At 33.3% G+C, this 13,757-nt stretch overlaps 1 protein-coding gene across 4 annotated transcripts in view; it reads left to right on the top strand.

Moving 5' to 3' along the window:
- Positions 1-13,757, top strand: part of LOC308339286 (UDP-glucuronosyltransferase 2A1) — a gene marked incomplete at its 5' end in the record, with an annotated part of 66,185 nt that overhangs the window by 23,668 nt on the left and 28,760 nt on the right. The window lies entirely within an intron of this gene.

The following is a 13,757-nucleotide window of genomic DNA, read 5'->3' as shown; positions in this document are numbered from 1 at the left end:
AAATACTTATTTAGAATAAGAAACCATTACAAGATATTGATTTTATAAAAACTGACAAATACCATAAGCATCACAAAATTCAAAACAATCATATTTTAAATTTACTTCCTGGCATTTCTTTATGACCTTTTCTCATAACTTCTTTGGCTGAATATTTTTTGATTGCCTTATTCACATGACATTTTATATAATTCTATTTTCTATAGAGAATAAGGATAATTCAACCTGCTCTCTAGCATGGTTGATCAAAATTTATTTTTTACTGTTGATAATTAAAGAAAAAAAATTCTGCTTTATAACTTGCTTTTGGGTCATGTCAGGTAAACTTTCAAGATTATTGCCAAATTTGAGAAAATCTCTGTCAAGTTTCCTTTAAAAGAGTTATAAGGTTTGAAAGAACATTCCATAGACCAAATTCTGGCCCTGTATAATTTTTAAATTTTTAAAAATTTTTATTTTTTTAAATTGAGGTATAATTAACATACAACATTATGTTAGTTTCAGGTTACAACATAATGATCTAGTATTTGCATATATTACAAAATAATCACCACAGTAAGTCTAGTTAACATCTATCACTATACATAGTTACAGAATTTCTTCGTGTGATGAAAACTTTTAAGATTTACTTTCCTAGCAAGCTTCAAATATGCAATACAGTATTATTACTTATAGTTACCATGCTGTACATTACAGCATGCATGGGGCACGCAGCGTGGTGACTATAATTAATTATACTATATTGCATATTACATAACCAGAAGTTTGGAGCTTTTGACTCCCTTTACCCATATCACCCACCTGTACCTCCAGCAACCAGCAACTGTTCTCTGTATACATAAGCTTGTTTTTTTTTTTTTCTTTCTTGTTGTTGTTAGATTCTACATATAAGAGAGATCATACGGTATTTACCTTTCTCTAACCTGTTGTACTTAGCACGATGTCCTCAAAGTCCACGCATTTTGCTGTGAACTTTTTGTCCTGTGATTTAACCTTCTAGCATGCTGAATGGTGAGGGATTCACAAATCAGGATATTTACCCACAAAGATATGAGAAAAACAACTGCAAAACACTCATGTGATGACCTCAAGTATCAGCTAGCCCTTTGATGACTCAGATTCCCATGTGCATGAAAAAGGTCAGCCCATAAGAACTCTACTTAGACTAGAATTGTGAGCAGAGTCAGAGGTAAATAGAAAGTTGTTTTAAGATGATAAGACTTTGGATAGTTGGTCATTTGATAATGAATAACTAATAAAAAGACTTCCAGTTTTGAGGTAATCCATTTGTTAAATCTTGGATCTCTACTTTGCTTCTACCTCTACATATGCACTTTATTTTTGCACATTTGTATCCAGTGATGGGCTATAAATGTTTAACAATTGGCTTTCTGTGGTATAAAAAGAAAAAAAAAACACTTTTGTATAGCATTTATTAATATCTGTGATGTAATTCCTTCCACCTTGACTAATTTCAAGCTATTGGTAATATAATAACCAGCTTGGAAAGATACATATAAATTAACAATTAACTTTCATGAGCCTGTAATAGTTAGGTCCTCTGGCAGATCCGCTTATGACAACAGCTTTGATTAATTAATATGTCCAAAGTTCATGGACACAAGTTTTATCATGCAGAAAATATTATACACTCCAACACATGCTGCAGAGTAGTATCTGGGCCTATAAATATTATACCCAGATACAAATATAAACATATACAAATTCTTTGCTTAGTAAAGCAGAAACTTCTCTCTCTTGGAGAAATCTATTGCCCAAGAGAAATCTTGAGCAATAAATTCATGCCCTCCTCTGTAGTTCATTTTTATAGCTACAACACTCCTGTCTCCACTTATATATATTATCTATATATGCATTTCCAACATACATGATTTTTTACTCTTCAGGAAAATTGTTACCTTTTAAATATTTCTGAAAATTCAAATGGATAGACTAGCTCTCCTTTCCCAACATCGTCCAAGATACTACTAAAAACTTTACATTCTAGGAAAGATCATTCTCTAAGAAAATAATATTCCATCGAATAATCTTACATACTGCAACAAGATGCTTGAAATTTCAATAAAATGCCTATTCTGCACTGGATACCTATATAAAAGAGAAAAAAAGAAAATGAAGAGTAATAATTGAATATCTCATATAGTATTCATGAATTTCTTCAAACATTAGTAATTGCTTTTAGAATTTAGTATTTTTAGATCAGGCCAACTATTCCATATGGCTCAGGCCTTTTGCTGATTATATATTTCACTGATAAAATAAATGTGCACTAAATATGAAATTTCAGACCATTTGGACACTATTAAAAATGGAAAACACAAAGGCCTTCTGTTTTTGTTTTGAGGGAGAAAGATGGGGAAATAAAGGCAGAGGGAGAGGGACATAATCATGACAATTAACCAACTGGGCCACCCAGGTGCCCCATTGGCATGCTTTTTATTAACTTTTGACAATGGGGCATCCAAAGAAATACTGGATCCCTGGTGTATCACACTTTTCTAGCCCTTAGTAAAGATAATAGAAATTAGATACCTGCCCATGCTATATGTTTCATGAAAATAATATTTCAAACAGAAATTTGAAAAAAAATTTTGATCTACTTGTCAGTTTAATGGTGCAATGTTAGAATGATGCTACTTATAGATTAGGAAGGAATTCCTGTAGTTATGAGGAAGAAAATTCTACACTTTAAATACATGTGCCTCATTAACCTGACAAACGTAGTTCTTTTTAACTTTGTAATATGCTGTCTTCCCTTGTGACAAAATCCATGAAAGAAATAATTTTTAAGCTGGACTTCATTAAAATTAAAAATCCCCATTGTGATGGACAATGTCAAGAGAATAAGAAAGCAATCTGTAGACTAGAAGAAAATATTTGCAAAGGACATGTGTGATAAAGAACAGTTATAAGTGTAAAAAGAACTATTAAAAGTCCACATAAGAAAACATATAGCCCAATTAAAATATGGGCCAAAGACTTTAACAGACACCTTATCAAAGAAGACAGACAGATGGCAAATAAATGAATAAAATGATGCTTCACATTGTTTGTCATTAGAGAAGTGTAAATTAAAACAATAATAAGCTACAACTACACACTGATTAGAATGGCCAAAATCAGGAACACAGCAAATGCTGGTGAGCATGTGGAATAACAGGAACTCTCATTCATTGTTAGTAGGAGTGCAATATGGTACAGTCACTTTGGAGGATGTTTGGCATTTTCTTACAAAACTAAACAATCTTACTATATGATCTAGGAATTATGATCCTTGGCATTTCCCCCAGGAGGGTTTAAAGCTAATGTTCACAGGAAATCCTACATACTGATGTGTTAACAGATTTATGCATAATTGCCCAAACTGGAAGCAACCACCATGTCCTTCAGTAGGTGAGTGCATAGATACACTGTGGTAGGTCCAGGAAAAATGAAATATTATTCAATACCAAAAAGAAATGAGATACCAAGCTGTGAAAATACATGGAGGAACTATAAAGGTGTATGAGTAAGTGAAAGAAGCCAACCTGGAAAGACTACATATGGTATGATTCCAACTATATGATATCAAGGAAAAGGTAAAGAATAGAGACAGTAAAGTTTTAGTGGCTGTCAATGATTGGGGGAAGGAAAGGATGAATAGATAGAGCACAGGGGATTTTTAAAGCAAGGAAATGATTCTGTATGATACAATGGTAGATCAATACAGCATGGCACTGACACAAAAATAGACACGTAGATCAATGGAACAGAATAGAAAACCCATAAATGAACCCACAACTATATAGTCAATTAATCTGTGACAAAGCAGGAAAGAATATCCAATGGGAAAAAGAAGGTCTCTTCAACAAGAGGCGTAAGGAAAACAGGACAGCAACCTGCAAAAGAATGAAACTGGGCCACTTTCTTACATCAAACACAAGAATGAGTTCAGAGTGGATTAAAGACCTAAATATGAGACAGAAAACCATAAAAATCCTAGAGAACATAGGCAGTAACCTCTTTGACATTGGCCATACCAACTTCTTATTAGATATATCTCTTGAGGCAAGGGAGACAAAAGCAAAAATAAACTATTAGCATTCATCAAAATAAAAAGCTTCTTCAAAGTGAAGGAAATGATGCATAAAACTAAAAGACAACCTATGGAATGGGAAAAGATATTTGCAAAGGATGTATCTGATGAAAGGTTAGTATTCAAAATACATGAAGAACTTTAAAACTCAATACCCCAAAAATGACTAATCCAGTTAAAAAATGGGCAGAAGACATGAATAGGTATTTTCCCAAAGACATCTAGATGGCCAACAGACATAATGAAAAGATGCTCAACATCACTGATGATCAGGGAAATACAAATCAAAACTCAATGAGATACCACCTCACACCTGTCAGAAGGGCTAACATCAACAACACAACAAACAACAGGAGATGGCAAGGATAGGGAGAAGGGAACACTCTTGCACTTTTGGTGGGAATCCAAACTGGTGCAGCCACTCTGGAAAACAGTATGAATGTTCCTCAAAAAGTTAAAAATGGAACTACCCTACAATTGAGCAATTACACTTCTAGGTATTTACCCAAACAACAACAACAACAAAATCCTAGTTCAAAGGGATACATGCACCCTGATGTTCATAGCAGCATTGTTTATAATAGCCAAATCAAATGTCTATCAACTGATGAATAGATAAAGAAAATATGGTATATCTATACAGTAGGATATTACTCAGTCATAAAAAGGAATGAAATTTTGCCATTTGCAAAGACATGGATGGAGCTAGAGAGTACTATGCTAAGTGAAATAAGTTGGAGAAAGACAAATGTTATATGATTTCACTCATATGTTGAATTTAAGAAACAAAACAAATGAGCAAGGAGGAAAAAAAAAAGAGACAAACCAAGAAACAGACTCTTGACTATAGAGAACAAACTGACTGTTACTAAAGGGGAGGTGACTGGGGGAACAGGTGAAAATGGTGCTGGGGATTCAGGAGGGCACTTGTGATGAACGCTGTGTGTCGTATGGAAGTGTTGAGTCACTATATTGTACAGGCGAAATTAATATTACACTGTATGTTAACTAACTAGAATAAAAACTTAATTTTTAAAAAAAAATTAAAAATCATCTTATATATACTGTTCCTTTTAAACTCTAATTTTTGCATTTTTCTAGATATTTTCTCCACATCTTTTCATACTCAGCCAGCTAAATAAAAATCAACATCTAACTTTCAGTTTTAATTTCTATTTTCCATACTAAGCATATTTTCTTATCTGTCAATTTTTATTGATTTTATGATTATGTTAATAATGCTGTTGTTTGAAATAATATTATGAATTCTGTTATACTTTGGAATGTGTAAATGTCATTAATCTATTTCTCAAAATCAATGTCCAAGTGGTTAATCTGTGGATGGGTTTCTTGTGGCACAACCTTCAGTTTAGTATTTAAATCTATGATGATTTATTTAACCCTTCACTGAAGCACCTTTCTAAACATTTTGTTATTATTATGATTTTCACAGTACTCTAACAAAATATTATCATTAACTCCATTTTATGTATAATGAAATACAAGCTGAAAAATTAAGTGTCTTATTCATAAACATCATTTTGCACAATACATAAACATAGGTCTATTTATTCCCAAAGTCCACACAACTAATTTCACTAAATATCTTATAGAAATCCTTGTGATTCTAGGATTAACTCAAGCCTTAGTTCCCTGTTTTTAAAAAAGGAAGTCAATGGGAAGACAAAAAAAAAAAATCATTTGATATTGAATCAGGTAACACTGATTTTCTTTTCCTGAGTGCAAAATGATAATAAATTCCTTCAAAAGCAAACAGTAGAGAAAGTTATATTGTTTTTCTCTAACTGTGGAGTGAGGGATCCCAAACAGAAAGCCCATGCCACTTATTAATAGTGTTTAGGTAGTATTCTGTTACTCAGTCATGGATTCTTTGGTAAACACCACAATGTAGTAATTTTGCACATAGTTATATGCCTAAATGCACGTGTGTATTGTAATTGTGTGTGTTGGTGTAGGTGCATTGCAGTACTGGTTCTTGAGTGATTTCTCCCAGCTATAGGATTGCATTCATGGTTTTGTCCTAAGTAATACCATGCTACTAACCAAATAAAATATTTGAGGTGTAGATTTTCAATATGTCCTTGACAACTCAGCTATAACCACTGGTTTTAATTTTTTAATCAGATTAACTATTGAAAATCTATCATTTTATTTGCATTTCTCTTGGAGTTTTTTTAGATGCTATTCCATAATTAACTGTTTATAAATTTTTCTACTTAGAGTGAGGGAGATCAATACCTTAATTGATTTGTAGGAACTCCAAATGGAAAATGCAAATATCATAAAATCTGCAGAACTCTCATGAAGTTTGTAAAAAGTAGGAGATGGCATAGTAGTGGTGCAAGAAAAGGATAGCTTATGGTCCTGGAGAAATGACAAAGATAGCTTTAACATTGTTAGCATGACTGTAATGGAAGTGGGAGTGGAAAATCATGGGGAGTAAAGACGACCCAAAACACCCCTGGGGAAAAGGAAACTTTGTAAGGATCTGGATGCATGTGGTTTCATTCCAGCTGCCTCAGAAGTATAGGAGAAAAAAATGCAAGAGGAATGTCCATGTGTAGATCAAGCTGTTATTATTGGTAAATCCTCTTTAAAACAAAGAGAAAGTTTAGCCTCTACTAGAATAAAGTCTCATAAAAGTTCCAACTCATTAGGTACTATTTGAGCTAATTTTTTTCTATATAATCCTCAACATCTACTCAAAATCACATTTAAATCTGGGAAAGAAATTAAAATACAGTAGTTCCATCTATATTTGGAATATTTGCTCTACTTGCATATTTAAGATTATGGAGTATGGAGGAAACATTTTACAAAGAAATTGACATTGCAATCACGAATTGCATTGTTTTACTAAATTATTCCTAATGGCTTACTTGTTATTCTTATGACCTTCTGATTCCCAAATCATCAGTATTATATATGTGTGTATATCTATATTCATAATGATGTTGTTGATAGTTTTTTTTTAATTTTTATTTTATTTTAATTTTTAGAGAGGGGGGGAGGGCAGAAGGAGAGAGAGAGAGAGCAAGAATCCTAAGCAAGCCCCGCACTCAAAACAGAACTTGACATGGAGCTCCATCTCATGACCCTGAGATCATGACCTGAGCAGAAATCACAAGTAGAACATTTAAGGAACACCTGGGTGGCTCAATCAGTTAAGCAGTTAAGTGCCTGCTTTTGGCTCAAGTCGTGATCCCAGGGTCCTGGGATTGAGCTCCATGTCGGAGTTCTCTTTCTGCCTGCCATTCCTGCTTGTGTGTGTGTTCTCTCTCTCTCTCTCTCTCTGTCTGTCAAATGAATAGATAAAATACTAAATAAAAATACTAAATAAAATACTAAAAAAAAAACTAAAAAAAAAAAAGGAGTAGGACATTTAACTGACTGAGTCATTCAGGTGCCCCAATGGTGTTTTTTTTTTTTTGAACTGGAACATACCTATCTATATAAAGCGGTATTATATATTATATAATATATAAAGTTAAATATACACATGTTCAACTTAAAAAACAGTACATAGGTATAACATCTTAAATCATAATACATGTAACATTATTTATATCAAACATGGTATTATAAATTTATAGCATTACACGTTTAACATTTCTATATATATTATATATAATATTTATAATTCATAATACTTTGTATATATAAATTGAAAGCTTGTCTCTCTCTGTGCAGAGTTGTAAACTGGCAGTGGCTGTATGTTTCTTTGAATTTCAATATAGGCTATTAGAGCATTTGAAAGTTATGACAGTCATATTGTTTTTAGTTCTTAGGTATTTAGTATATTACTCTTGTGATGACTGAGACTTTCCACTTAATATTAAATAGAAGTGGGCATTCTAGGGCAATCTCATATTTGACTTTAAAGGGAATGCTTTTCATTTTTTCCTTTCATTTAAAGCAAAGATAAATATATAACCATTCATATTAGTTCAAAGAACTAATTTTTTTTTTTTAAGATTTTATTTATTTATTTGACAGACAGACCACAAGTAGGCAGAGAGGCAGGCAGAGAGAGAAGGGAGGAAGCAGGCTCCCTGCTGAGCAGAGAGCCCGATGCGGGGCTCGATCCTAGGACACTGGGATCATGACCTGAGCCGAAGGCAGCGGCTTTAACCCACTGAGCCACCCACTGCCCCTCAAAGAACTAATTTATAAGAAAAGTTTTTCATTGAAAATTTAAGGTTTTACCAAATGCTTTTTTTATTAATGAAATGTTAATGTCTTTTTCTTTTTCTTTTAATCTGCAAATATTTTGCATAACACTGAAGAGTTTTCTTCATTGAATTAATCCCAATGCAATACTGGTATTTTATATTTCTTCCTCATCATTGAATCCAATTTGCTCATGTTTTGAAAGCTATAGAAATACTCACCTTTGTTTTCATGAGTGATTATAGGTCCTTGTCGGGTTTGACTAGCAAACCCTGAAACAGAATAAAAAGATTACTCCAGACATCTTAGTAGGAGACAGGAGAGGGCCTCCGGACCAGATGCTTTCGTGGCAAAAAGTCCTAAGCCAGACTCTGCCTCCACCTCTATTGTGAATGTTATCAATACAACAAGGGAGTAAGAAAAACAAGAAGGAATATGAAGCTGTAATAATCAGGACAGTGGCAATAGGGAGTATTGTGTGAATAGAACAAGCTGTGCTCTTGATAGGCATGCAGACAAGGAGTGTGTAGAGAGCTTGACCTCCAAAGATAAATGTTTCTCCTAAGTCAAATTTTTACTGTCTAGATGAGTGCATTGAGCCCCAAAGAGAATCTGGCTGTTTTCAGCCCAGAAACCTCAAGGGGCCTAGTTTTCCAGATACTCCACTCCCCCTTGTCCAGGAAGGCGTGTGTTTATTAAATCCTCTAACCAGGCACTGAGAATTCTCACAGATCCTGTATATGTTTCTCCTTCATTCCTTTTCTGATAAGACTGTGTTGCCTTTATGGAATCAAAGAAGTGAGTATTTCTAGCCACCCCCCCCCCAGCCTATAGAATAAGATTTATTACTTGTAATTTTGCTAGGGTATACCTGTAAAAGCATATGAGTGCAGTATTTACTTTGTGCAAAGGAATTTGACTGTTGTCTTAATTCTATTAAGAGATAAATGTAGGGGTGCCTGAGGGACTCAGTCAGTTAAGCAGCCCACTCTTGATTTCAGCTCAGGTCATGATCTTGGGGTCATGGGATTGAGCCCTGCATCAGGCTCCAAGCTCAGTGTGGAGTCTGCTTGTCTCTTTCTCTTTGCTCCTCCCCACACTCTCTCCCTCTCATAAATAAATAAATAAATAAATAAATTCTAAGAAAATATAAATTTATAAGGTAAATACTATTGTCTGGTTACAAAAATTTTTTTATAGGTTTATGAGCTAGAAATTCTGAAACTATTTTATGTGTTTACTAAAACTGAACAAACAAGTGAGTACACAGTGATGCTGGGAGACAGGTTTCTCACTGTTGAAAGGACTTGGGAATAAACAGAGAAGGGTAGATATAGAAGTAACTATGACAGTATTTACTAGTGCAATTATATTTACTAGTTTCATCTGGTGAATGAAGCTAACATATCAGTAGCAATGAACACACTTAGCAGACTCATCCTGATCTTTTAAACAAATTTTTCTTTTCTTTATTTTTCTTTTTAAGATTTTATTTAAATTCTAGTTAGTTAACATATATGATAAAATTGGTTTTGGGTGTAGAACTTAGTGAGTCATCACTTAACCTATAACACCCCATGCTCATCACAACAAGTGCCCTCCTTCAACCCATCACCCATTTAGCCCATCCCCCACCTACCTCCTGCCATCAACCCTCAGTTTGTGCTCTATAGTTAAGAGTCTCTTTGAGTGCCTGGGTGGTGAAGTCAGTTAGGCATCCAACTCTTGGTTTTGGCTCAGATTGTGATCTACGGTTGTGAGATGGAGCCCTGAGTTGGGCTCCATGCTCAGTAGGGAGTCTACTTGAGGATTTTCTCCCTCTCTCTCTTTGCTCCTATCCCAGCTAGCAAATGCTGTCTCTCTAAAATAAATAAATAAATCTTAAGAAAACAAAAACAAAAAATGAGAAGGGATTTATTCCCCTCTCTCTTTTATTTTCTTCCCCCTATGTTCATCTGTTTTGTTCTTAAATTCCACATATGAGCAAAATCATAAATGCCATTCTCTAACAAAATGAAATAGTTCTCTTTGGAGATATGGTTGGTTTTAAGGCTGAGGCAATGAAAATAGTAGAACTTGAAGTATCTTGTGGTAACAGAAAGTTTAAAAAAATGCTTTAAAAGTATGGAGTCTGGGGTGCCTAAATGGCTCAGTCTGTTAAACATCTGATTTCTGCTTAAGTCATGATCTCAGCGTCCTGGGATTGAGGCCCAAGTCAGGCTCCCCTCTCAGCAGGGAGTATGCTTGTCCCTCAGCCCCTCCCACTACTCATGTTCTTTCTCTCTCTGAAATAAACAAATAAAATCTTTAAAAAAATAAAAATAAAAGAATGGGGTCATATCAAAAGGACATAGGAGTCAATATATAAAATATATAAAAATATATATAAATATATAAAAAATATAAAAAATTTCCCAAAATTTATTTAAATAATAAAATAAATAATGATAACTGAATAAAATATATAAAATAAAATAAATTTATATGAGTTATGCTGATATAAGTAAATAAATAATTATAATAAACAAGTAACTTCTTAAATTCCAATTAATAAAGATAGAATGAATGATTTTTTACTATATTTTTAATATTAACCTTTTACATTATCATAATAAAATGATCAAAGCTAGGAATTCTTATTAAAACATTGTCAATTATCCTACTATGTTCTTTTTTCTTTCTGATATACAATCCAGACTCCCTCTTGATTTTATTTGTTCAGTGTCCTTACTTTTTCAAACTTGTGACAGTTGCTACAGTGTTTCTTTGTCTCTTGCTTATGAAGAATAGTGGCTAGTTATTTTTTCTAGAATATCCTTTAATTTGGGTTTTTCTGATATTTTCTCATGATTAGAGTGAGGTTATACATTTTTGGTAAGAATACCACAGAAGCAATCTTGTGTCCTTTACAGTGTGGTATATCAGGAGGCACATACTATAGATAGATTAGTCCTAGTGACAATAATTATGATCACTTAGCTAAGATGGTGTTTCTTATAAATTTTCCTATGTGATTAACAAATATCTTGTAGGGAGTTACCATGAGACTATGCAAATCATACTAATCATATATTTACACATATTTTTGCAAACCTTTATGGTAAAATTCCAATTAACAACTACAGAAGGAATAACGAAAATAGTAAGTCATCATTTGGCAAACACCATAGTAATAATTACTGCGGGATATATGGAAGTCTCTATACTTCATTTATAACTTTTTTTGTGCCTAAAATGATTATAAGAAAATAAAAGAAACTGGGAGATTTTGTTGAAAGAACTTAAATATAGACTTAGTTGTGTAGGCTGGTTGCCTGAAAATGGACCAGCTTTACTACTATATAGAGTAGAAAGGGAGTTGAGAAAGGAGACACCAGGTAGGTCAAACCAACAACTGGATTTGGATATTAGTCTATTCTCCATGTCTCTTAACTGTTCTATCATATTTCCTATTCCATGTTTTTTATTCAGAACTTAATTCTGAATAATATCTTTAGATTTATCTTCAGGGATACTGTTTATTTCTACAGTTGTGTCTAATTTACTCTTTAAATTTCATTTGTTGAATTTGTAACTTCTAGAAATTCTCTTTGGCTCTTTAGCAAACTTTCACAATTATTCTTTTTAAACTCTTGTTCCTTGCTTATGTTTTCAGGTTTTGCTTTCATACTCAAACATATTGAACAAAATAATTTTATATTTTATTTCAAATAATAGTAATATTTCAAATCACTGTGTTAATATCTGTGGTTTCTGTTCGTTTTGTTGGTTCACAGTCATAAAGACTTGTTTCCTTCTAAACAAATTCTAATTGTTCAGGGCTGATTGGAGATTTGGCCCTGGATTTATCTTTGCATCTTCTAAACAATTCTACTTTGGATCTTCTCTTTAGCACACAGAAAAACTTTCAAGGGATTTAAAATTTCAATATGTCCCTGTCAAGTATTTTGATATAATTATGTAATTGAACATAACATTGATATAACTCTGTCATACTTTTTAGAACACAGATACATTAGTGTTCTTTTTTACTTCCAAGTGATATTTTCAACTTGCTAAATACCGCTCTTAAAGACTTAGCTAAAGCATCAATTCATCATTTTCTTCCTCCACCAAGCAACCTCCTTCCTGTGCTTGCCCTCCTCGATTCATCCTGACCATCTAAGATCCATCTCCCTCATGTTTGTAGAATATGTACTGGTTTAACTGACGTTTTCTGCAGTAATCTGTGAAGTCATTTTGAGCTGGAAGTGATCTTTCTTGTTTATGCCCTGTGCACAGTACAGAAACTGGCATAAACTGTGTGTTAAAAATTATTATTTTTTTGTTTCTTTTTGTTTGTTGTTTTTAATTAACATTTAATGTATTAAATGCTAATTTAATTTAATTACTGTTTTAATTTAATTTAAATTTAATTTAATTTAATTTAATTACTGTTTCAGCATTACAGGTCTGTGATTCAACAGTCTCACACAACACATAGTGCTCACCACAACACATACCACCCTCAATGTCCATCACCCACCACCTCTCCTCCCCTCCAATAACTCTCAGTTTGTTTTCTGAGATTAAGAGTCTCTTATGGTTTGTCTCCCTCTCTGGTTTCATCTTGTTTCATTTTTTCCTCTCTTCCCCTATGATCCTCTCTGCCTTGTTTCTTAAATTCCACATATCAGTGAGATCATTTCATAAAAATTGCTTTTTGAAAGTATGAAGTATTAAACGATTTGTAGAGGAATTGAAACTGGGTTAAATATAGATGGATGACTGCACGCAAAATTTGTATTTCTAAATTTTATCCTTCCCTTCAGATTTTAGTGTTCACAGAAAAAAATCAGTATTTCCACAGACATGTCCAATTATTAACTCATACACTGCAGGTCAAAAATCATCCTGTAGCTACTGTTCTTTTAGAACACCGTGGTTTTGCTTAGTCATTATCACACTCGGGTTGCTCAAACTATAAACTGAGCACTTCCTCATTGTTTAATTACAAGTCACCTCTCACTTCTCATCAATCATAAGGCCATCATTCTCTGGTTTCCATTCACAAACCAATATTATAGTCTCCCTGATCCTCTCATCAGAACTTGCCTTTCTTAATATTTACTTTTAGCCCCTTACACATTGTTTTTTCTCTACCACTCAAATCCCATTTAGAAGCTAGAATAGTTTCATTATAGGACACATATGATCATTTTTCAAACCTGATTTGTAAATCTTATTATACCTCTTTGTGGAAATTAAAGTTGAACCCAAAATATAGCATTCAAGACTCTCCAAACTGTTCTGTTTTAACTAGTATATTCCTTGTCTGTATTGTTCTGTGTAAGCCTTCACTCTAAACATACTGAACTGATAACTGTATATGTAAATGGCCATTATTTCTATATCAGCATTCATTTTCTCCTTTTCTTCCATTCTCTTTCAAAATGCTCCTTCTGTCACCTTTGTTTCTGGTCTCAGGTGA

This window comes from Martes martes (assembly GCF_963455335.1).
Source record: "Martes martes genome assembly, chromosome: 2".
Classification (NCBI taxonomy): domain Eukaryota; kingdom Metazoa; phylum Chordata; class Mammalia; order Carnivora; family Mustelidae; genus Martes; species Martes martes.
This window is presented reverse-complemented; position numbering and strand designations above follow the sequence as displayed.